Raw genomic sequence first — 25,999 nt, forward strand, 5'->3', positions numbered from 1 at the left:
GTTATTTGTCATTTTTCCCTTGCTGCTTTCAATAATTTTTCTTTGTCTGTATTTTTTGCCAATTTGATTAGTATGTGTCTCGGTGTGTTTCTCCTTGGGTTTATCCTGTATGGGACTGGGACTCTCTGCTCTTCCTGGACTTGGGTGGCTATTTCCTTTCCCGTGGTAGGGAAATTTTTGACTAGAATCTCTTCAAATATTTTTTCGGGTCCTTTCTCTCTCTCTTCTTCTGGGACCCCTATAATGCGAATTTTGTTGCATTTAATGTTGTCCCTGAGGTCTCTTATGCTGTCTTCATTTCTTTCCATTCTTTTCTCTTTATTCTGTTCCACAGCAGTGAATTCCAGCGTTCTGTCTTCCAGGTCACTTATCCGTTTTTCTTCCTCAGTTATTCTGCTATTGATTCCTTCTAGTGTAGTGTTCATTTCAGCTATTGTATTGTTCATCTCTGTTTGTTTGTTCTTTAATTCTTCTAGGTCTTTGTTAAACATTTTTTGCATCTTCCTGATCTTTGCCTCCATTGTTTTTCCGAGGTCCTGGATCATCTTCACTATCATTATTCTGAATTCTTTTTCTGGAAAGTTGCCTATCTCCACTTCATTTTGTTGCTTTTCTGGGGTTTTATCTTGTTCCTTCATCTGGTACATAGCCCTCTGCCTTTTCATCTTGTCTATCATTCTGTGAATGTGTTTTTTTCCCCCACAGGCTACAGGATTGTAGTTCTTCTTGCTTCTGCTGTCTGCTCTCTGGTGGATGAGGCTATCTAAGAGGCTTGTGCAAGTTTCCTGATGGGAGGGGCTGGTGTGGGTAGAGCTGGGTGTTGCTCTGGTGGGCAGAGCTCAGTAAAACTTTAATCCGCTTGACTGCTGATGGGTGCGGCTGGGTTCCCTCCCTTTTGGTTGTTTGGCCTGAGGTGACCCAACACTGGAACCTGTAGGCTCTTTGGTGGGGCTAATGTCGGACTCTGGGAGGGCTCACGACAAGGAGTACTTCCGAGAACTTCTGCTGCCAGTGTCCTTGTTCTCACGGTGAGCCACAGCCACCCATTGCCTCTGCAGGAGACCCTCCAACACTAGCAGGTTGGTCTGGTTCAGTCTCCCCTGGGGGTCACTGCTCCTTCCCCTGGGTCCCGATGCACACCCTACTTTATGTGTGCCCTCTAAGAGTGGAGTCTCTGTTTCCCCCAGTCCTGTCAGAGTCCTGCAATCAAATCCCATTAGCCTTCCAAGTCTGATTCTCTAGGAATTCCTCCTCTTGTTGCTGGACCCCCAGGTTTGGAAGCCTGATGTGGGGCTCAGAACCTTCACTCCAGGGGGTCGACTTCTGTGGTATAAGCATTCTCCAGTTTGTGAGTCACCCACCCAGCAGTTACGGGATTTGATTTTATTGTGATTGCGCCCCTCCTACCATCTCATTGTGGCTTCTCCTTTGTCTTTGGATGTGGGGAATCTTTTTTGATGAGTTCCAGTATCTTCCTGTCCATGATTGTTCAGCAGTTAGTTGTGATTCTGGTGCTCTCACAAGAGGGAGTGAGAGCACGTCCTTCTACTCCGCCATCCTCTATTATTGTTCTTATGTTCATTTCTAGGTAAGAAAGATGTTCATTTGTAGGTAAGATGTCATATTTCTCTGGTGGCCTTCAAGATTTTTCTTTGTATTTGGCTTCTAGTAGTTTTGATGTGGCATGTATAGTTTTGTTTTATCTTTTTTCCCTGCTTGGTGTCATAATTATCATTAGTTTTGGAAAGTTCTCAGCTCTTTTTTTTTACACGTATTTTTTTCTGTCCCATTCTCTCTCTCTTTTCTCCTTCTCTGTATTCCATTTTTTATTTGTTTGTTTTGTTTTGTGTTTTTGACCCTCCTCCTCCTCTTCTACTACTACTACTTCTATTACTACTACTAATCTTACTACTTCTACTACTTTTACTACTACTACTACTACTACTGCTACTACTACTTCTACTACTACTACTACTTCTCCTACTACTACTTCTTCTACTACTAGTACTTCTACTACTACTGCTACTACTACTATTACTACTGTTTTATTCTCATTCTGTTTCAATTTGGGTAATTTCTATTACCCTATCTTCAAGTTCACTGATTTTTTCCTCAGCTCTGTCAAGTCTACTGATGAGTCTTCATGTCTGTTACTGTGTTTTCATTTCTAGCATTTCCATTTGACTCTTTTTTCTAGTCTCCATTTCTCTGCTAAAATTACCCATCTGATATTGCATGTTATACATCTTTTCATTAGAGCTTTTAAGATATTAATTATCGTTATTTTAAATTCCCTGATTGTTCCAACATCTGTGTCATGTGTGTTTCTGCTTCTGTTGATTGCATTGTCTCTTGATAGTGTTTTTTTTTTTTTTTTTCCTTGCTTTTTGGGGAAAAGATATATCTTGTTGAAAGACATATCTTGTGTAGGACACTTGAGGCTGAGGTAAGTAGTTTGAATGCTTGAACATAGGCATGCCTCTCTTTCTGTTAAAACTTTGGCTTGAGGATTTGCATAAATGTAGTTAGTTCATCTGGATTTAAGATGCATTGTTGCTATGGTTACCTTCCATACATCACATGCTTCCGATTCCTCAAGCACGGCCCTGTCTTGAGTTTGGGTGTTGATTTACCAGAGAATTTTTCTCAATGTCTCATCTCCCCTTAGCTTTAGGCCTTCCCTTTATGCTATGCTTCAGAGAGAGTTTCTTTTCATGCTCTTGTCCGTCTGCCAGCAGTATTCAACTATCACTTGTTACTTGATGATTCTTAGCCTGTGGTGGGGAGCAGGTGTATCCTCTGTTCTTCTCATTAAGTTTCAGTCTTACAAAGGCACTGTCCCTGGGCCTCAGGGCTGTGGTCTTCTCAGTGCTTCTGCCCTTCTCTGGGGGGCAGTTCTGGGCCCACTTCAGATCTTTGCTCCCCTCATAAAGGAGAAATTGTTTTGTTTTCTCTGTGCTCTTCCCCCAGATGCAGGGGAAGCCTTCCCCATTGCCCTAAGTAAGATAGTGTGTGTTGCCTTCTCCCAGCAGTTTAAGACTTTTACTATGAAGAGGTGCCAGGCAAGGAGAACCTGGATGGTGTTTTATGACTTGCCTGCAGCTGCTGCTGATCTCTTTCCTCAAACTTGCACTACAAGGGGACACTTCTTCTGGACTCTCATTAATCTTTTTTGTGATCACTGCTTAAGTGCATACAGCAGAGCCTGCGAACAGGTGCGTGTTTCCCTTATATCCACATCCTCACAAGTTCTGTATTCTCTTGAGACCCATCACTTGGCCTTAACAGTTCAATAAAAATTTCAGCTGAATTCTTACGCATGTCCAGCAGCATTTGCTCCAGGTAAGCAAGTGCTCATGTTCTATCTCTCCTTGTAAAAACACACTTGTATTTACTTAGATTTCAGATTAGTTGTCTGTTCTGCAAGCTCAGATAGCTGACAAGTTCAAGCAAAGTTATAAATTTGTAGATTGTGCAGCGTTTTTGTTGTAAGAGTGGGAGTTACGCTCTTTCTAGCTTTCTACATCTCAAGCAGAAGCCAGAAGTAGCACTATTCTTAATACTCCTGAACTCGAAACTACAAAAATACCCATTAGTAGTCATATGGGTAGATATATGGTGGGACATTCACCCAAAGGACTACTATATAGCAATGAGAATGAATGCAGTGTAACTACATAAAACAATGTGGATATAACTCATACATAATGTTGAGCTAAGGAAGCCAGTCACGAAGGAGTACATACTGGATAATTCCATTTATATAAAGTACAAAACTAATTCATACTCTTAAAAATCAGGGGAGCAATTAACTTTGGAGGGCCAGAGGCTAGAATGGAGGACAAGAGGTCTTCTGAGATACCAGCAATGTTCTGTTTCTTGACATGCTTGTTGTTTCTATAGCTTTATATTTCTGAAAATATAATGTGATATACATGTACCACTTTCTGCATGTATCTTATACTTCATCAAAATACTTAAAACATTATCTATTAATACAATTAAAACATGGATTTATAACTTTTTAGATAGAAAAAATAAAAGCAGCTAAATTACAATCCAGCAAAAGATAGGAAATTAAGTGAATGCTAAGAAATCTTATAAAGTGCTAAAGCCTAAGGACATCAATTATAGACATAAATATAAATGCTTATACATGTTCCCCATTAAAAGATAATAAAATACAATAAAGCTCATATATGCTTTTAATGATGTGCAAATGTAAAAAGGACTATAGGTGAGCACTTTCCTCCCTAGTTTCCATCTTCTCTTCTTAAATTATAATTGTCATAATGATCTTCTTGAGACAATGTACCTAATTTATTAAACGGTAGATGGGACAAGGATTTTTGAAGACTGGTAGGAAAGAACAAGTCAGTGAGGGTGATAAGTAGGGACACACACAGAAAATGTATAGCCTCTGCAGATCGAGCTGGTTCTGAGCTGGACCACCCTTGGAATGTCGAAGGGAAATTGTTTTCATTAATTTAGTAACAATTTCCAAACCTCCTGACCCTCACCTCAATTGTCCACACTCCAGAACACTACCTCCATGACTCTCAGAGAATTCTAGCTCTATGAATGAGACTGGGCACCAGAAGATAATGCCACCCTTTTCTAGACCCCAGGAAGGGAGAGTCTCATAGTGCGACTATTACATAGGGAAGTGTAAGGGGAGAGATGGAGAAGTCAGGCCTAGAGGATTTGGCTCAAGGGAGATGGAGGCTTTATAAGGGGATTAAATAGACGTGTTTGTTCACCTAGTCGGAAGAGTCCTTGGAAGTAGACATAACAACTATTCTTATCAGGAATTCTTCTGTGAAGACAGTGTGGATTTGGGGTGTGTTTTTTCACAGTAATTGTTCAAAGACATCCAAGAAAATGGAGACATAGGTGAGGCTTTGAGTAATAAATCGATCTTAGAATTCAATTGCTCCATTTTTTAAAATGGAAAAAAAAGTGATTTGGGGAATTTTTTTCAAGACATTAAAACATCTTACTTAAAAAATTGATCATTATAATTTTCTAGAAAATTCCACATCCATTATCTAATTGAAGATAAATGAATTATCTCTTTAGGAATGTACAAATTATGTGCATCTCAGATGTTTCTTAGATCAAATTATTATTATTCGACAAATACATTTGAGATCCCAACTATGTGTCATATACTAAATAAGGAGCCTTATAACAAGTCTCTTGTCAAGAAGTTCAAAATCTAGTGGCAGAGATAGACAGTCATGAGGATAACAAGAACTCAGTGTTATAAATACCATTATTGAAGAAAGTTGTGTGTTGGAAGACAGATCTCAATGGGTCTCTCGATTTTGTGCATGTCTTTTAAGTGAGGCACTCACTGTCTCTTGTTTGGGGCTATCTATTCAAGGATGTTAGTGTAATGCACAATCTTGGAAGATAGAGAATCTCTTCCTCTGGGGCAAAAGGCAGGTGGTTTTACAGCCCACTATGTTTGTAGATGCCTTATAGCCCCCTTTGAGATACCCTATAGGAATTGGAAACTGGAGCAAATGCTGATACTCTGGCTATTGCAATGTTATGAGTGATAAACTGTACCTCATTATTGACTCAAAGTCTTATGTCTCCTCCTAGCATCCATGAAACTGTGACAGGCTAACTTGTTAGTTTGTAGATAGGATAAAATTTCAGACCCTTCACAGGTCTTGACACATGCTACTGTGAAAATACGAAGAAGGTGTACCTATTTTAGCTAATACAGTAGCAGTAATATAGTAGGATATGAAGAATGTTAGGAAAATTGAGTATGTGAACATGTTGGTGAGAAAAAAGCAGGGAAAGAAGAAAAGTAAAAATCCAGCTAGAGGAAATAGTATTAGTAAGGGCCAGGTTGTGAGGATAGGGATTTTGAGGGCTGTTTTAATTAACCAAGAATGTGAATGTTTTCGTGAAGGCAATGCAATTGAGGGATATTAAATAGAAGATAATATCTTAGATTTAAGTTTTGGAAATGTCACTTTGATAATAGTAGAGAATGAATTGGCAGGGCCAAGACGGAGACAGGGATCTCCATAGACTAATTGGGAACCACTGAAGTAATCCAGATGAAGCATGGTAAAAGTTTAAAATAAGGGACATGGATAAAGAGGAAGAAGATTTCAGAAAGTATTATGGAAGTAGAATCAACTGATGGTGTTTACAGAGTAGATTTTGGGGTTTCTCTAGGCTAAACTTATCTCTGATACCTGGATAAATAATAGGGACATCTATCATGGTAGATTGTGGAGGAATAAATGCCATAGCATCCATAGGGATACTTGGACTTAATGTACATATGTCGGTATTTGGTTTAGAAAGAATGACCACTCTAGGAGGGAAGAGTGTGTATTACTCTTATTTGACAATTAAGGAAATTGTGGTCCTGAGGGTTAAGTGGATTGCTGAGGGCTATATGTCAGTCAGTTAATAGTGGACCTGGATAAAATGAATAATCCAGTAACCTTTTCAGTCTGTTTACTAGAGCCAATTGTCAGCACTGTCACAGAGTTCTTATCCACTTTCAAAGGATGTTGGCTTTATCCGGAAGATGAAAGAAACAGAAGGGAGAGGAAGCTAGGAAGTATATATTTTCTTTCATTTGACAGATATATTAGATCTGTTGGTTCATTGCTAAAAGAAAGGGAATAGAGGATTTGTATTTGACAATGTGGGTCAAAGAGAGTCACCTTACTAATGAAATAGCTCTCCAAAGTATATTCTTAGGAGTGCTTATCTTAGATGGCCAAGAAGAAATATGTTCTGCCAGAAGGCAGATACTCATATTTGAACATCCAAACATTAGACTAAACTTGCTTACAATTGCACAAGTCTAGAGCACTGAGTTTGTGTCTACACAATCTTAAAACATCCCATCAAACAACTCAGTGAAAACAGTGAAAGGCCATGTAAGTCATATTTCTTGTTTGAGTTTTGCTGTTATGGACAGAGATTTATTACTGGTTCCAAACCTGAGTTGTGGTATGATTTCAAGAAAGTCAGTTATTCTGTTTGGGCCTCGGTTTGGTACCTGGAACACAGTAGGGTTTCACAGGGCATTCACAGAATTGTAAGATCTTTTTATCATTCTAACACTCTAAAAGTGGCTGAGTATTCCAGGGAAGACTATGCAAAGAGTATAGATAAGGACCAATGTCAGAACATTAAAGACATCCACATTTAGTTACTAAGAGGACAAAGAGAAAGTTAACCAGTGACGAGGTCAGAGAATGAACATGAAAAGGGTATTTCCATTTGTCTTTTTCTAAAACAAGTGTACTGCTAGGTGTCAATGAACCTTATGAATTGGTTGGTTTTCCATGTCTGTAGAGGGTCGTATGAAAGAAAATTAAAGCCTGGGAAATTTGAGTTGGGTATAAAACATTTAAATTTCTGTTAAACATAAGAAGAATGAGAAGTCTTACTACCATTTTAATGACTTATTACTTGTTTTTAAGCAAGATAATTTTCCACTCTCTGTACTATCACTTACCTTAGAATTTCTTCAGTCCTGGCTGTGTTCCTCTTTCATTGGCTATGTTTTCATTACTGGGTGTCTTGTTTTTCCAATAAAGATGTCAATTTCTTAAAAGCAGAGTGCCAGCATATATTGAGTGAGCAATAAATGAATTTTAACTTATTTGTTTAGAAAATTCTCAGTCTTCTGAGAGTGATGGGATCAAAATTGGAGCTGAAGACTCAAGAGGAGTGGAAATGTTTAGAGTTCACTTGACTAAAGGCAAAGTGCTTTCAAGGTCCTTGAGGCTCTGAGAACATCTGAAATATCTCAAGTGGACCTGAATTTCCAGAGTGTCAGTTTGCTGCATGAACTGCCCATCACCCTCTTGCCTTCTATGCATCAGTACCTCTGAGAGAGGCAGCCTGCTTTTTCATTTTGTAGGAAACACAGTCTCGGAAAACAGCTGCACTCAACTGTGGGACTCTAATAGTACACATCACTCTTGGTCTTTGGCAGGAGATGTCCTTGGCTCCCAAAATAACCTTAACCACAGGGTTAAGATTTTCCCATAATTGAAGAGTACTGAGAGAAAGAATCAAATGCATGAGGGCTGATGGACATTTAATCTCACTGTACTCAACAATTTGGACTTCATTTGTAGTCACATTGGTTATGGCAGCTAAGGCTTAACCTCTTGGGATCCAGGCTCCCACCATAGGAAGATGAGGAGTCCTACAGAGAACTGCCACTTTGAGAGAGGTCTCAGTCAGTGATGGAGAGCAGTCACATAGCAGGATGGCTGAGTAAGACCTTCCATTTTGAATCAGAATGTATAGTTGTAAGTAATGCTCTCGTACTTGGGTCATTCCAGCACATTGAGTCTTAAGGTTTACTGGTTTCACATTAGTGAATGCCTTTAAGGTCTCCTTGGTTTCCTGTTCCTTGATGCCTTTTTGAGACATCTCTCTCTTTCTCTTCTTGGGTATTTGGTAACTTACACTCTTCTTCCCTACTTCAAAACCTCCTTCCATGTTTATCCTAGGAACAAAAGCCTGGAGAGTATTATATAGCATAGCTGTATGCATATATTTGCATTTTAATAAGTGAAGTTTTGAGCAAAATAAATGTGTTGGCCTCTGGTGGTGGAGTAATTGTCATCAGAGAGCTAGATAGGGCATCTTGGGTAAGGGGACTTCTCAAATGAATATTAACTTAATGTCTCAGCCTTTCCCCCTTATTATCCTCCTATAGGTATCCTATGAACACATACTGGCTTTCAGACGTCAGTGCTTTTGCTGGAGCTGTTCCTCTGGAAAGCTGTTTTCACCATTGATAACTCCTACATTTTACCTTTCAAAAGCTAGTTCATTTATCCAATCTCAGCTCGGAAAATGCTACCTTGAACGATTTTCAAGTTTCTGCACTTGGATATCTTCATTTCTTTCTCTTAATTTCCACACTAACGTGTTCCTCTCTCAGCGTTTGCATCCCTTTCTACATACTCTTTCAATTGTTTGCATCATATTTTGTGGCACTGCACTTACAGAATCTAACACACTGTCAGGCACATAGAAGCAATTTCACTTTGTATGTAAAATTACATTTGAGCCTAATGTGCCAGTCACTGTCCTAGGTGCTTTTGAATTCATTATCAACAAATGTGCTGATTTGGGTTGAATTTCTTTATCACATCCCTTATCATTAGGAACCCTCATTGTACTATACGTGTATGCATTTGTTTATATTCAACTCAGTAGTCATGTATTATGATGGTGCTTAAATGGACGTACCCATTTGTAAAAACTCATCAGATTTTACACTCAAAATATGTGTAGTATATTTGGGTAAGTTATACCTTAATAAAGTAGCTTTTAAAAATGGAGATAAACATTTCCTCTGTTGAGGCTGAGTTGTGAAGGACCAGGAGATCATTTCCTCCTCACAGTCAGCTCACCAGTTACCCAGGCAGGGAATATGCACGGCCTGACTTGGCAACAGGGAACAGAATTTTACAGATTAGACCTCTGCCTGAGAAACCTTTGAATCAGCCTGGAAGTAAAAGACCCCTCAGGTTCAAACATCTGAAATGTGCAATTGTTAACTAAATCGTGTATTTGTTTATGATAACAGAACTGTTTTAGCTTCTAGTGTGCATTGTATATTATATATAACGATTATAGTTACAAACATTTAATTGTATTGTAGTAAGGCAATTAAATCATCTGTTTTACTAAGGATAATTAAAATTATCAAAATAATTTATTATTATAATATATGGATTCCCTGTGTTTTAACCATCATGTTATTATTTGAAATACAGATTATAGTTCTCTATAGAGCAAAGCCCCAGTCAAGAAGAACCTGAGTCCTAACTAGTGGTGTCCTGCTCAGGGTATCTGTTCCTTGGTCTGGGCCATTCTTCCTGGGGCCAGTCAAGGCCACTGCACCTGTGAGGTACCTCTGACTCCTGTGCTACTGCCTTAAGGCAGAGTCGGTTGACCTCCCTCCAAATGACTTGTTGCATGGGTATCCAGACTTCTCAGTGTCCAACTTCCTGTTCAAATTCCCTCTTGTTACTCACTTCTACAAGGTGAGCCCCAATCATCTGCTCATTCTGACTTATGTTTCCAACTTCCATTTCCCTTTTTTCCTCTTTGGCTTGTTCCCAAACTGCCAGTACCTCAGTTGATCCCAGTTTAAAATAATGCATCTTTCTAATTTCACTGACTGCATATATCTTCTTGGTAAAAAGCAATCCTAGCACTGTTGTTTATCAGTCATACGGATGGGAACGAATGACCTAACTTCACTGCTGATGATAATATTAGCTCTCTCTTTAAGGTTTATTGTGAAGATTATATAGGTTGATCTTTGTAAAGCAGTTAGAACAGTGTCTGGCATTTAGGAAGTGCTATACAAGTGTTTGTTGCCATTATTATTATTATTAGATTCAGTGACTCAGTATTAAATATCAAACACAAAACATACATTTCATCCCTGGGATGGTGAATAAATATTGGCATTCATTACATAATGAATGATCTTGATGTCTGTCTGAGGTTGGCCACATGAAGGTTTTGGAAGTCCTTAGGTGATGAAAGGAAGGAGATGACTTTGGAGGATGGGACACCAGAGAAGGGATGTAGACAGGGTGATGCCACAGGGGAGGGAGAGGGCATACACATTTTATGATTTTTGTTTAAGGTCTTAACTTCAGTTATTTCTTATGTCAGTAAGACTAATTTTTCTTGTCACCTTCAGCCTTTGGGCTGAAGGTTTGCTGATGCCACATGCCTCCTTGGCTTTTATGAAAAAGTTCCTCCACTAAACTCTGTCCGTGGCCTTGAAGAGCAGGTTTCCAAACGGGGCCTGATCCACGACAGCCAGAAAATGTGACAAGAAGGTTGGTGTGATATTCACATCATGTGGTATTCACACAAGTGTGATAATCACACATGATATGTAAAGTGCAAAGCCAAACCCTGGATGAAACGCCAGAACACAAGATATCCTGGAGAAGGGGGGTCAGCCAGGAGTGACCAGCTGGGCTGAGAGACACTTCAGTCAGTCCAGCCATGTTTATTATATCCTTAGAACAGAAGGCATGTCCTGGGAAGGATTAAATTGCCTTTCTTGGGGTGTCATCAACCAATGAGTTGGGGGTATGACTCACAATGCTTCTCAGTTACCAGCAGCCCCTGCAGGGAAGAAAAATAAAAGCTAGTTCCTATTGGCAAAGATATTTGGATACAATCCAATGATCTACTACTTACTAATAACCTACGAAGTGGGGCTCAGTCTGTGGCACTGAAAAGAAGAAGAAAGCATGGTTTCTGCCCCCAGTGGGAGCTGTCCTTAAATAAGCACAGAATGGCAGAAACATGGTGGACATTTAGTAGTCAAGACTCCATGGATTCCCGGGGAAAGAAACCAAGCTCAAAGTAGCTTAAGTGAAGAAGCTTAATTTATTGGATCCCAAAACTGGGAAAACAGGGGTGGTTGTCCTTAGGGACTCATGAGATGCACACAATTCTCTCTGTCTACTTTTAAGTGCTTTCCTCATTCTATCCTGATCTGAGGGGCTATTGCCATGCACTGGGGTGGCCACCGCAGTTTCAGCTATGTATCATGCCAATTTAGCAACATCAGAGGGAAGAGAAAGCACCTTTTTCTCAGAGTTGATATATAAAATTCCAGAGAATGGCCCATGTTGGAGTAGCTTGGGTCATCTGCTCAGTCCTGGTCAGTAATTGTAGTCAGTTTGTTGAACTACTAGGGTAGGCGGGTTTGGGGCATGGGACCACTCTTATGAACTGGAAAATAGGGTTCTGCCCATGAGAGTCACCTGGAGTGGGAGAAGGACAACTCTCTAAAATAAAAAGTGGGGACTCTCGTTGGAGGAAGGGGTACAAAGACCTGGCACGTCCTGGAAAAGCAGGTGCTCTGTCAACAGGCCGTGAGGCCTTAGCAGAGGAGAACACATTGTGAGTTAGTGAAGGCAGGATAACATCCTGTGAAAAGTGGTGTCTTTGGAGGGGAAGCTGTGTTCCTCTTCTCATGCAGGGAGAGCAGAGCAGGAGCAGGGAAGCTGGCCCTCTCAACCAGCAAGTGGTGGTTATCTAATAGGGGTCCCCGATGAAGCCACTTAGCGGCATGCACACTAAGGGTTGATGACCTCCAACCCCAGAGCCAGGGCGCCCTGGCGAAGGCAGCCTGTCACCATCCAGAGTGTAATTTGTCAGGGACACAAAGGTTAACATTTTTCTTCACAAAAAACATCTTTAATGACCATCAGCAATCAGGACCTCCGATTTCTGTCTCATTTGAAAGCTTTTAATGCTTTCAGAGGGATAGATGGGGTGACCCAATAGGTCTCTTCCATCTCTGATTTTCTATGACTAATGAAGTTCAATTGTGCAGAATAAAATGGTGAGTTTCTTGGTGTCAGTTCAGCTGTATTCCCTTTTCTCCTCCCTCTTTCTTTCCCTATTTTTTTTTTTTAAGACAGATAATAATCATACACATTTTCTCTTAATCCTTCAGGGGAAAAATTGACTTTTTTTCTGAGCCAGGCTTTGAAAATGTCAAGGCGGGTGTATTTATCCATGGGGTAAATTGTTGCCGAATGCCACAAGCCACCCCTCATTTCCCCACCCCCAGGAGAGATTGGGGCCTGCATTAAGGGCACTAGGAGCAGTGTAAGTGTGAAAACATGTTGTATTTGTAGAGTTTATTAGACTTTTTTTTTTTATACAGCAGGTTCTAATTAATCATCCATTTCATACACATCAGTGTATACATGTCAATCCCAATCTCCCAATTCATCAGACCACCATCCCCACCAGCTGCCGCTTTCCCCCCTTAGTGTCCGTACGTTTGTTCTCTACATCTGTGTCTCAATTTCTGTCCTGCAAACCGGTTCATCTGTACCATTTTTCTAGGTTCCACATATATGTGTTAATATATGATATTTGTTTTTCTCTTTCTGACTTACTTCACTCTGTATGACAGTCTCTAGATCTATCCACGTCTCTACAAATGACCCAATTTCGTTCCGTTTTATGGCTGAGTATTATTCCATTGTATATATGTACCACAACTTCTTTATCCATTCGTCTGTTGATGGGCATTTAGGTTGCTTCCATGACCTGGCTATTGTAAATAGTGCTGCAATGAACATTGGGGTGCATGTGTCTTTTTGAATTATGGTTTTCTCTGGGTATATGCCCAGTAGTGGGATTGCTGGGTCATATGGAAAGTCTATTTTTAGTGTTTTAAGGAACCTCCATATTGTTCTCCATAGTGGCTGTATCAATTTACATTCCAACCAACAGTGCAAGAGGGTTCCCTTTTCTCCACAACCTCTCCAGCATTTGTTGTTTGTAGATTTTCTGATGATGCCCATTCTAACTGGTGTGAGGTGATACCTCATTGTAGTTTTGATTTGCATTTCTCTAATAATTAGTGATGTTGAGCATCTTTTCATGTGCTTCTTGGCCCTCTGTATGTCTTCTTTGGAGAAATGTCTATTTAGGTCTTCTGCCCATTTTTGGATTGGGTTGTTTGTTTCTTTAATATTGAGCTGCATGAGCTGTTTATATATTTTGGAGATTAATCCTTTGTCTGTTTGCAAACATTTTCTCCCATTTTGAAGGTTGTCTTTTCGTCTTGTTTGTGGATTCCTTTGCTGTGCAAAAGCTTTTAAGTTTCATTAGGTCCCATTTGTTTATTTTTGTATTTATTTCCATTACTCTAGGCAGTGGATCAAAAAAGATCTTGTGGTGATTTATGTCAGAGTGTTCTTCCTATGTTTTCCTCTAAGAGTTTTATAGTGTCCAGTCTTACATTTAGGTCTCTAATCCATTTTGAGTTTATTTTTGTGTATGGTGTTAGGGAGTGTTCTAATTTCATTCTTTTACATGTAGCTGTACAGTTTTCCTAGCACCACTTATTGAAGGGACGGTCTTTTCTCCATTGTATACCCTTGCCTCCTTTGTCATAGATTAGTTGACCGTAGGTGCATGGGTTTATCTTTGGGCTTTCTATCTTGTTGCATTGATCTATGTTTCTGTTTTTGTGCCAGTACCATATTGTCTTGATTACTGTAGCTTTGTAGTATAGTCTGAAGTCAGGAAGTCTGATTCCTCCAGCTCTGCTCTTTCCCCTTAAGACTGCTTTGGCTATTCGGGGTCTTATGTGTCTCCATACAAATTTTAAGATTTTTTTTTCTAGTTCTGTAAAAAATGCTATTGGTAATTTGCTAGGGATTGCACTGAATCTGTAGATTGCTTTGGGTAGTATAGTCATTTTCACAATATTGATTCTTCCAATCTCAGAACATGGTATATCTCTCCATCTGTTGGTGTTACTTTAATTTCTTTCATCAGTGTCTTATAATTTTCTGCATACAGGTCTTTTGTCTCCTTAGGTAGATTTATTCCTGGGTATTTTATTCTTTTTTTGCAATGGTAAATGGGAGTGTTTCCTTAATTTCTCTTTCAGCTTTTTGATCATTAGTATATAGGAATGCAAGAGATTTCTGTGTATTAATTTTGTATCCTGCAGCTTTACCAAATTCATTGATTAGCTCTAGTAGTTTTCTGGTGGCATCTTTAGGATTCTCTATGTATAGTATCATGTCATCTGTAAACAGTGACAGTTTTACTTCTTCTTTTTCAATTTGTATTCCTTTTATTTCTTTTTTTTCTCTGATTGCCATGGCTATGACTTCCAAATCTATGTTGGATAATAGTGGTGAGAGTGGACATCCTTGTCTTGTTGAGTTTATTAGACTTTTTTCTAAGGACCTTCCTAAGATACATTTAATAACGTGCTGACTTCTTGTCTTCTGGGGTACGAGTGATGGACTTTAATACCTTCTTCTGTTGAAGGGAAACTGGGGTCCAGAGCAGTGAGGGGGCTTTTTCAGAGCTGCCCTGCTTGGGGAAGGTGCATGCCTCCCCTTGGATTCCACTCTGCCACAACTGGGGATTTTAGTGCAAGTTTTTAAATCATCTCTTGAGGAAAATTCTAGAGTCATTCAGTCAGGCCTGTGGTCCTCTTTGCAGTCTGCAGCGTTTTGTAGCCTGAAAATCCTCCGAATTATGAAGAAGCAGACATCTAGAGAACTGTCTCGGGAGCTGGAGGTTTTTCACCCTCACACACTCCTTACTTTTGGAGGAAAACACTTCAGGAATGGGATTTGCTTGGGTCTGTGTATTTAGCTTCAGTTCTGGTTAAAGGGCACAGATTAGTCTCCTCAGAATTCCTGGATGTGCTTCTCAACATGGAGGGCAGTAGATGGACCTCAGGCAGAATTCCCTCCTGGGAGGGGCAGAGACTCATTGGCTTTACATTCCTGCCTCCTAGGAGTCCCGGGACTGTCTTAGAAGGAGTTGACGTCTTGATGTGTAAAAAAAATCTATCTAAACAAACACCCTAAATGGCTGAATTAGACTACTTCTTTGATTTTGAGATCCTGGAAAGTCACAAGAGAAAAAAAAAAAAAAAAAGTCCAACATCTCATCAGTCAAGGCACTCTGGCATGTGTTATTCTAGATTCCAAACAACGGGGTACATGTCCTGACTTTTCACTGTACTTTCTCAAATACCCTACCTGAGCTAACCATGCCTAACAAGACATGGACATGGAGGGAGTCCTGCAGCTGACCTACGTCCTGGGGATGGTTCCTCTTTCATTAGAGGGTGAAAAGACTTCTTTTGGGTCTATATCTTGGGGAGGAGTCAGCTTGTCTGCACCCAGAGCTCACTCCTTTGTGGCATGGCTTTGGAGTCACCTCCATGTAAGTTATATAGGTGTGAAAGCTCATCTCCACAGCTCTGCCTCTTCGTAGCTTGGAGCCCCATTGGGTTTAGAAATGAAGCAGGTATTGTTGCTTGAAGCTGCACAGAGAGGTGTCTCTTTTTTACGTTGGAAACTGACTGGAAGGTGCTTCAGTGGTACGGCCCCTAGTGGGGAAGGTCCAGTGAATGGAGCCTGGTGTCCATTGAGAGCTTCAGTGAACAGTTTCCAACTGAGAGATTAGGCAGGAGGTAAAACCAGAGGCCAGGTCTGGGGAAACAGGTATATCAGGAGGATTTTCTTATCCACACTCAAAGGACTAGTTCAAGGTGTAGTTCAAATCTGCTACTTCTGTGAACCCTGCCTGAGAACTGCAGTCTACCTTCCAGTCTGTACTGCTCTCCTCTCTGACCTGTAGTATAGGACCAGAGAATATAGAATAGCACTAAGAGTAGAGTTTCTCAGATGGGTTCCTGAGAACACTGGCATTTTAATCAACTTGAGTGTGTGTGTTAAATACAGTTTCCTGAGCGAGACTCCAGATGGGCCTGCTGAGCTAGAATCCCCAGAGGTGGGTCTCTAGGATCTGCATTCAGCTGGTTCATCTCTCCCATAATGATTTTGCACACCCAGGTTTGGGATTGATGGACAGGAGTTTTTATTTTTTAATTGGATTTTTTATTGCAGTAAAATATACATAACAAAATTGACTATTTTAGCCATTTTTAAGTGTACAGTTCTGGGACATCAAGTCCATCCACATTGTTCTACAACCTTCACCACTACTATCTATCTCCAGAACTTTTTAATTTTTTTGAAACTGTGTGCACTAAACTCTAACTCCCCACTCCCCTTCCTCTCCTTCTCTAAGCCCCTGGTAACCACCAATCTACTTTCTGTCTCTATGGATTTGACGACTCTAGGTGTCTCCTATAAGTGGAATCACATAGTATTTGTCCTTTTGTGATGAGCTTAATTCACTTAGCATAATAGCTTCAAGTTTCATCCATGTTGTAGCATGAGTAAGAATTTCCTTATGAAGGCTGAATAATATTCCATTTTATGTACATACCAGATTTTCTTTATCTATTCATCTGTTGATGGACCCTTAGTTTGCTTTTGGCTCTTGTGAATGATGCTGCTGTGGACATTGGTGTAAAAATATCTGTTTGAGTCCTTCCTTTCAATTCTTTTTGGTATATATCCAGGAGTGGAATTACTGGAGCATATGTTAACTCTTTGTTTATTTTCTGAGGAACTGCCATACAGCTTTCTACAGCGGCTGCACCATTTTACATTCTCACCAGCAAACCATAAGGCTTCCAATATCTCTACATCATCACCAACATTTTCTGTTCTTTTGATACTTGCCACCCTAATGGTGTCAAATGATACCTCATTGTGGTTTTGATTTGTATTTCCCTAATGCTTACCTATGTTAAACATCTTTTCCTGTGTTTGTTGGGATGGTCATGAATTTTGACCATATCTGGCTTGATGATGCTCAACACTGGTTACATATTAGAATCTCCCTTGGAATTGTTTAAAAAAATGGTGATCCATCAATTAAATAAAAATCTTGTGGAGTAAGGTTTAGGCATCAGCATTTTTATAAGTAGGGTTGGGGTGCTCTGGGTCTCACATCACAGGACCTGAGTAGAGTCTGGACCTATCACTCAGTTTTATCCTAATTTGGGCAGATACTTTTAAACCATCTTTATTATCAAATGGGAATAATAACAACAACCTGGCAGAATGATTTGAGTTTTAAATGAGATAATAATATGATATAACAATAAAGAGTATTACTTCTAGCAGATGCATATCATGGGAGAAAAGGGAAGGGGCATCTGTGCTAGTCTCTGCACTTTGATAATAATGATGAGAGACACGATCACCTTGGAAGAGAGAGTAAGACACAATGACACTGACAGGGACCAGAAGCATTAGTTCTTATCCTGGCTACACATTCAAATCACCTGGGGATTTTTAACTCACCTGTGGAGTTATTCATCCACCTGCTTTCCACAGAGCTCTAGAGTTCTGGTCTATGTCCTGAGGATAGATGGGTCACAACCTCCTGGGCCTGATGAGGGAGAGTTTGTGTTCTCTGCTGTCACAAGAAGTAAATCTCATTGTAGAACCGCAGGAGACAGAGAGGTTGCTTCAACCTCCGAGGGCTTCAATTTAAAAAATAACCCAAAAATAATATGAAGGGAAAACAGTGCTAGCCACTCTCTAAATCTCCTTGGCTTTAATGTCTATTAGTCATAAAGCAGGTAAGTAATTGATTTAAACATATGATTTCTCACTTGATACAATATTCTTTTAATTTCCAATTCCTATCTTGCAATGCTTTCTCATATGTTTGGGCTAATACCATTATTATTATTCTTTAGTCTTTTAGTATGACAAAGAACCAAATGGCTTGATTTAAATCAAAAATTAAATTTAGGCTCTTTTTGTCTATTACATGCATTCAGAAAGGATTTCCTTTGATCTCATAAGGCAGTTATTGGGTTTTAATTAAGTGATAGGTGATTACGAGAGCAGTAATTTTTGGAGTTTTACACCTCAGTTCTACAAAGCTTAAAAAAAATCTACAATGCTTTCTGGAAAACACTACATTTCATACCCAACCAATGGAGAGTCTTTTTCTGATATATATATTTTGGACAGCTAACCAGCAGTAATCAAGCAAAAGGGTGTTCTGAATTATGTTCTTCTGCAGTCCTGTTTATCTCCTTTTTGTGTTCAGTTCCTTTTTAATTAAAAAATGTTTGTGCAGATGGATTTGAATCAGAAAGATTCTGGGGATAAAGCTGTGCCCAGAAACAACTCTTGGCACAGTTGGAAAATGGGTCCTGTTGGCCTTAATCACACTCAACCAAAGCCAACCTCCAGCACCCTCCTTCTTCCTTGTTACCCACTCATTTCAGACCCACAGAGCCTCAATTTGTGGTTTGCTGTTAAACCAGTTGTTTTTTGTTTTTTTTTTTTAAAGCAAGCCTCAATTTATAGTAATTACTGATTTCCATTGTATAAATATTCCTCATACCAGGGCTGATTTCAAGCTGCCGCCTCGACTTCACTGAGGAACAGGGAAAGGACGTGCATATTTGGCTCCTGCAATCAGATCCTGTGAGACCTGGCTACAGCTTATTGTTGGCCTAATGCTGTCCGTTTCTCTTGCCATCTATGTCAAAACTTACTGTCTGAACAAGATTGTATATCAGTCATTTACATTTTAGTGTGAATTCCAGTGTCTTAGCTCTCTGTCTCAGACAAAGTGCTTTTCTACTCTGGCAGAGAAAGAGGTCAATGAGCAGGTGGAGAAAGTCTTCCAGGGAATATGAGAAGACTGACTTTCACAAGCACATAACCAAGTTGTGTGGAGAAAAGAACATATAAAAAGAAGTCATGAAGGCTGGGTTCTCATCCTGAGGCTCTTGCCTGTGTGACTTTGGGCAAGGCAGCCTCTTCTTTGGTCCTCGGGTTTGTCATGAGGGAGTGAGCCAGCTGACCTCCCAGTTCTAAGTTATCATTACCCATGGCACCTGACTCCACCAGGCTTAATCACAAAGCCAGCAGCTGAGGTGCACTGTGGCAAAAGGGACCAACTGGACTGGTCTAATTGTGCTTGTATAATCGGTCGAATATTTTTGATGTGAAAAAAGTGAAGAACTGTGTGAGGGACTAAATGAGAGAAACTCCACCAACTTTGTAATACTTTCCTCCCGTCACTGGCATTTGTTAATGCTCAGGGAATCTCTTCCTTGGAATCAAGTGGCATGTATTTATCATACAGCCATTAACTTATTAAGCTATAATAAATACCTAGTTAAGTGCATACAGGCCGTTTCTGTTGCAATTTAATTACCAGCACAGCTAATTAGGCAATATACTACATCACCATTTTTATTCAAAGGGTTTCTTGACTTTATTAAATAGTTTTGAGAAGGACTGGTGGACCTAAAACCCTTAGTTAGGAGAGGGAGAAAGAACCGTTAACCACTGCTATCTACTGAGTGCCTACTGTGTGCCAGCACTCTATAGAAACCACCTCCAAATCTTCACAATGACTCATTGAAGGACCTTGGACAGGAAAAATGTGTGCTAGAGTGTCCGTGGTCACTCTAGGGTCAGTGACACTTGCACCTTCCTGTCATGGGTGGCAGCTGTGCTTGGGAACTGTGGGGAGGAGTTCCGGGTATCCACACCTCGTGAACCTCCTCCCCTCTGGGCTGCGGCTGGAGACCCCTCTCAGGGGTTCTTCGGAGTTCCTCCCAGTGCTGTATTTCCCTGAGGGGTGTTTTTAGGAACCACAGGGAAAGCTCAAATGTATCAACATTTCTCATACAGCTGGAGAAAAACAAGTAAAAAAAGTAAAATTCCATCATTAAAAAAGTAAAATTCCATCATTAAAACTTCTGGCCCTATCTTCAAGTTCTGAAGGATGTCAAATAAGTCTGCCCTTAGGAGACTGGGTTTTGCAGCTGCTATCAATCCATTGGGCCTTGGGAGAATGAAGGACCTTAGGGAATAGATACTGACCAATAGGGGAGGGGAATGTGGATTGTGGGACATTGGGTGGGGGTGGGTGAGGGGGGGGGGAGCAAAGACAAATTTCCAGACTTCAGACTTGTGCCGACTGACTGTCCTTAAACGGCATGACAGATGAGCTCTGAATAGAAAAGACTGGAAAATTTGTGGCAGGACTCATCCAGGAGACTAGTAGAAGGCATAGGGCTTGGAATCTGACCATCACGTATTTGAATCCTCACCTGATTACCAAAAACAGAGGGACTGCTTTCTGATACTTGGTTTCCTCTTCTTGAAAGGAGCCTGGGAATTCCTTCCACTTACAACAGCAGTGAGGGTTAAATAGAGCAACGTGTACTAGGTCTAAAGTGACTCATTCCTTCCTCCCAGCCCCCAAATGGATGCTCCATACACATAGGATAGATGCCAGTTCATGCTCCCTGATTTGTCATTTTCTAAGATGTGTAGTTGGTTTTACAAGAGCTGTGTAGCTCCTTGCGAGGCCATTAAGCATTTAAAAGAGTATCCTATATACATATGAGCCATTTATTAAATATACTTGACTTTGTTAAATAATCATAAATTCTTATTGAACACTTCATAATGTGATCTGTTATATAGTATTTCTAAAATAATATTTTATTTTCTTATCCATTCAATAGCAATCTATTTCTGAACTATTTATTTATTTATTTTCTTGTTTAGTTTTTTTTGGGGTGGGGAGGAGGGATCTGTATACTCATGAGGGTAGGGGCTTTGTATAACTTGCCAACCATTGTGTTTCAAGCATCTAACACAAGGTCTGACACATAGTAGACACTCAACACATATTTGTTGAATAAACACATTTTTTTCCTAGAGTGACAATTATGTAAAGGTCAGGAGATCTTCAGCTATGGGGAGAAAGTATGTTCATATTTAAACAACTCACCTGAAGCCAAACTGACAAGGTGAAGCACGGAAAGGGAGTAAGAAGTACTCATGTCCAGGTATGCTCTGGGCCCTGGGATGTAGCAATGAACTAATCAGACAAAAATCCCAGCTTTTATGACACTTACATCCTAGGGGGAGAGAGATGATAACACAATATAATTATATGGAGAGGAAATAAGTGGGGAGATGGGATGGGAAGTGATGAGAATATTTGGGAGTGGAAATTATGGTTTTAGGGTTCTAGAGAAAACATCCGTTCATCAGGGGACTTTTGAACAAATACATTACCTAAAGGAAATGAAAGAGTGAGCTGTGAGGGTATCTGGGAAAAGAACATTTCTTTCTTTTTCTTTTTTTTTTTTTTTTGATGAAGGATGTATTTGTTTTAAACCATTACATAAGATTCAGCTTAAGAATCATAAATGCCCATTGCATTGTAACATGAATTTTTTTTGAATTTTATTTATTTTTTATAAAAGAACATTTCTGAGTAAAGGAAGAGCAAGGGCAAAGACCTAGAGATAGGAACATGCTTGGCATATTGAGGGAACAGTGAGGATGCCATTAAAAGTGGAGTGGAGTGAGTGAGGGGAAGGGTAACCAGAGACCAGATCACATAGGTCACCGAAAGGACTTCGGCTTTTACCTGAGCAAGATGGGGAGACACTGGATTTTGAGCAGATAAGTGGCATCAATTTAACAGGATCACTTGGGCTTCTGGATTAAGACTGGATTAGAGGGTGGACAGGAGAGACTCAGAGAGCTGAGTTTAGAGAGTGTAATTGAAGTAAAAGGTGAAGGTAGTGCTGACCAGGCTTGTAGCAGTGGAGAGGGTAAGGAGTAGTGAGAGTCTGATAGATTTTGAAGGCAGAATTAACTGTATGCTCTGATATTGTGGGATGAGATTTAAAGAGAGGAGAAAAAGATGATCCCGAGATTTCTCACTTGAACAATAAGAAGAATTGTGTTTACTGAGTTGGGGAAGATTGTGGCAGAAGCACGTTTTGGGGAATTGGGGCATTTTTAGGATTTCAGTTTTATACCTTTAATTTTGAAATGTCCTTTTAGTATCAAAGTGAAGATGTCAAATAGGTAGTTGGGTGTATGAAATTAGAATTTAGTGAAGAGATATGGACTAGAGGTAAAATTAGAAATGCACTAGTACTTAGGCATCATTAAGCCATGAGACTTGACTTGTGAGGTTACCAAGGGGAATAATTGTAAATAGACAAGGAAAGTAACCCAAGGACTGAACCCTGGCACATATGAGAGAGTTGAGGAGAAACTAGGAAAAAAACAGAAAAATCAGTAAGTGAGGTAGGAGGAAACCCATAAGAAACCCATTAGTGCATCAAGGAGGTGGGAGTGATCAACTGTATCCAGTGTTGTTGATGGGTCAAGTAAGATGAGGACTGAGAAACCATTGTACTTATTGTATTTAGCAAAGAGGAAGGTACTAGCATCCTTGTCAAGAGCATTTTTACAGGAATAGTGAGAATAAGTTCTTGATTGACGTGTGTTCCAAAAATTGAGGAGAGAAATTAAAGACAAAATTTTCAAGAGGTATTGATATAAATAATTGTACTGCTACAATTGGTTTTCCACGTGGAGATAAATTGGATCCCAATATCATATCAAGAAGAAACAAAAAAGTCATGTGGATTACAGACAAAATGTAAAAATCAAGCTTTAATGCTTGTAGAAGAGAATATAGAAGTATATCTTTATGATATCGGCATAGGTAATGATTCCTTAAACAAGATGTATAAAATAGAAGTCATAAAGAAAAAATCTTTTATTTTTCTAACACTGAATATTAAATTTGTATGACTGAAGATACCATATACAAAGTTCAAAGATAAGCCACGCATGGGAAGACGTTTGTAATACCTTTAATCAATAACAAAAAAATGGTAATCAGAAGGTATAAAGAAGTCCTACAAACCAATAAGAAAAGCTAAACAGTTTAACAGGAAAATGAGCTAAGGAAATGATCTAACAGTCAACGCGAAAGGAAACTAAGATAGCCAGTACACATGAACAGGAGTTGAAATGCATCAGTGATTAATAAAAAGCATCTTCTTTACAGGTCAGTCAAAATGTTTAATAATTCCAAGTCTTGGTGAAGATCTGAAGGCCAGGGATTTTTATATACTATTTATAGGAGAATAAATAGGTAAAGATTTTGGAGAGCAATTTAGCAATGTACACTAAAGTCAAAAATACTTTATGACCTCACAATTCTACTACTTAAGGTATACCTTAGAAAACTCAGACTCAGGTATAGGAGTAGATGTCTACAGGGGTATTTTTCCAGCATGACTTGTAGTAGCAAAAAATTGGAAACAATATACATGTCTATCAATAAGAGAGTGGATAAATTGTATATCGTAAATTATATGTTCACCTAATACACTTACACACCCATCATGACGAACGGCTTGCATACATGTGAATGATCTGAAACCTTAACATTGTGTAAAGAATGCAATACATATAGATGAAAAACTTGCAAATAATGTGTATTTTTTATGGCTATGCACATGCAGTAAAAGTCAAGTCCCAGGGAGAGAATGATGTGGTACATCTGGGGATCCATTCAGATGAGTGAGGTTAGAGGGAGTTACGCAGGACACCTCACCCGTATCTGCAACCATCTATTTTCTCAGAAAAAGAATCATCCGAGGCAAATATATCAAAATATTAATATCTATAAGATTTGGATAGTAAGAATACAAGTGAAATTTTTTTTCTGAAAAATATCACAATTTGGATAAAGATGTGGTGAGTGAATAAATTACAGAAATTTTAAAAGAAAAAAAAAGACAGTGAAGAGAAGTGAGGAGCATTGAACATCTAGACAATTCAGCCTTGTTAGTGCTTTCTCACAAATGAATGAGCTTGCTGTCCCTGCGGGTTGCCAGACAGGTATTAAATGACCTTTTATCACAGATGCTACTGCTGGGATTCTTGCTTTGGGGGAGCTCCTTTTAGATGGCCTGGAACTTTCCCTACAATTTAAAGTGCTAGTAGTAGGTCTTTGGCTAAAGACTATCTGTGGGTATTCCAGGTATGAATATGACAGTAGAAGTCGGCGTGATTCTCAGGGTTATATGAGGGCAGCAGCCAGCCTGGGGTGGGCATGTATGGGTGTGAGGAAGGGGTCTGTCAGAATGTTTGGGGCCATCCAGAAGAAAAGGCTCTGCCTTGGTCCCCTGCTTGCTCACTGGTAATCAGAACCTCTGTCCTCTGTTGTTCCCTCCACAGTGTCTTTTGCTGACCTCCATCCTCCTTACCCCCTGGTACTTTTCAGGAGCCAGGTTGTATAGACCTTCACTGTGTGTCACCAGGTGAGGAGGTTAAAAGCTGCTGAGTTAGAGACAGGAAGCTGTCTGAGTTACTGAATTCATCAACACTTTGATTGCAAATAACAAAAAAACCCACCTCGAACCAGCTTACTTCAAAAATAAAATGTGTATATGGGGGGGGGGGTTTGCTTCTTTTGGATCACATCACAAAAGGCAGACCTGGAACAGAGCTGGCCTTGGGGATGACTGGACCTGGGGTCAGACCTCATCAGGATGCTCTATCTCCTTTCTGTTGTTTGGGTGATGGCCAAACCAGCCTTCTCCTAAGGTAAGAATTATGGCTACAGGCAGATCCTGAGTTACATCCTGCCAGCCTCACTCTGGAAAAGGAAGAGAAAGATGTGAATGGACCCAAATGGCACACCCACGTTGGGCAGTGCAGCCCATGCATCTTTTTCTTTCTTGAACAAGTCTGGAAAAATTCTAGGAAAGATCTCTGATCAGTCTATCTTAGGGTATATTCCATATGCTAGCTGAGAGATCATGTGTAGGTTTACTTAATTTTTGTTTGCTTTAATTTCCTTTACAAAGAAATAATAAAGGGAGATAATAATAGAATATCCCTCATAGGGTTATTGGGATGATCTAGGCAAAGCATTTAAAACTGAACTGGGCTAGGGGTAAAGATGTTTTAAAAACAACAACAAGACTTGGGCAGATGTGATAAAGCTGGTGAAGAGCTCTGATTGGTTAAGCCTGGTTGAAGATGCCCCACCCAGTAGCAGGAGGCTGCAGACTATTCCAGAAGGATGCTGGGCAGATCTGAAAGATGGCTGCAGGCCACAAGGGCTCGCTCAGGGTTTTCCACCTCTTAGGCTGCATGTGTTCTCTTGTTTCTTGAAGAACGTTCAAGGTTCCAATTCCACCCTTTCCTCTGGCACCTGGTTTTATTAGGCCTTCAGAGGGTCTGATTGACCATTATCCTAAACTCTTTTGATTTGAGTGCACAGCTCTGTGGGTTCCAACTCTGCAACCCTCCAGTGATGGCCCCAAATGGTCCCTGGATTCCACAATTATGAAGACATCTCTGGTCCATAAGTCTCTTCTGCTAACCTTTAGCACCAGCTCCTAAGACTTGGCAGCTGAGTGTTCTCTTAACCATATACTTCTGAGAAGATAAAGCAAGAGGTGGGGGGAGGGTATCAGTTTTGGCAAGGAACTCTGGGTATACAAGTATTCACTCAGTTAACCAGACAAGTATAGGTTTTCTGTGTACCTGTGCTGAAAAGGACTGAGGAAAGATAAAGGAGAAAACTGAAAGAGGAAGAAGGAAAAGAAGGAAATTAACCTGTAGTGATTGTTTTCACAGTACTTCCATATCATCTTATTTAACTTTGCAAAGAACCTCTGATGAAAGCATGTATGTTCCCATTTGCTGATGGA

Source organism: Balaenoptera ricei, chromosome 14, assembly GCF_028023285.1.
Source record: "Balaenoptera ricei isolate mBalRic1 chromosome 14, mBalRic1.hap2, whole genome shotgun sequence".
NCBI classification, from domain to species: Eukaryota; Metazoa; Chordata; class Mammalia; order Artiodactyla; family Balaenopteridae; genus Balaenoptera; species Balaenoptera ricei.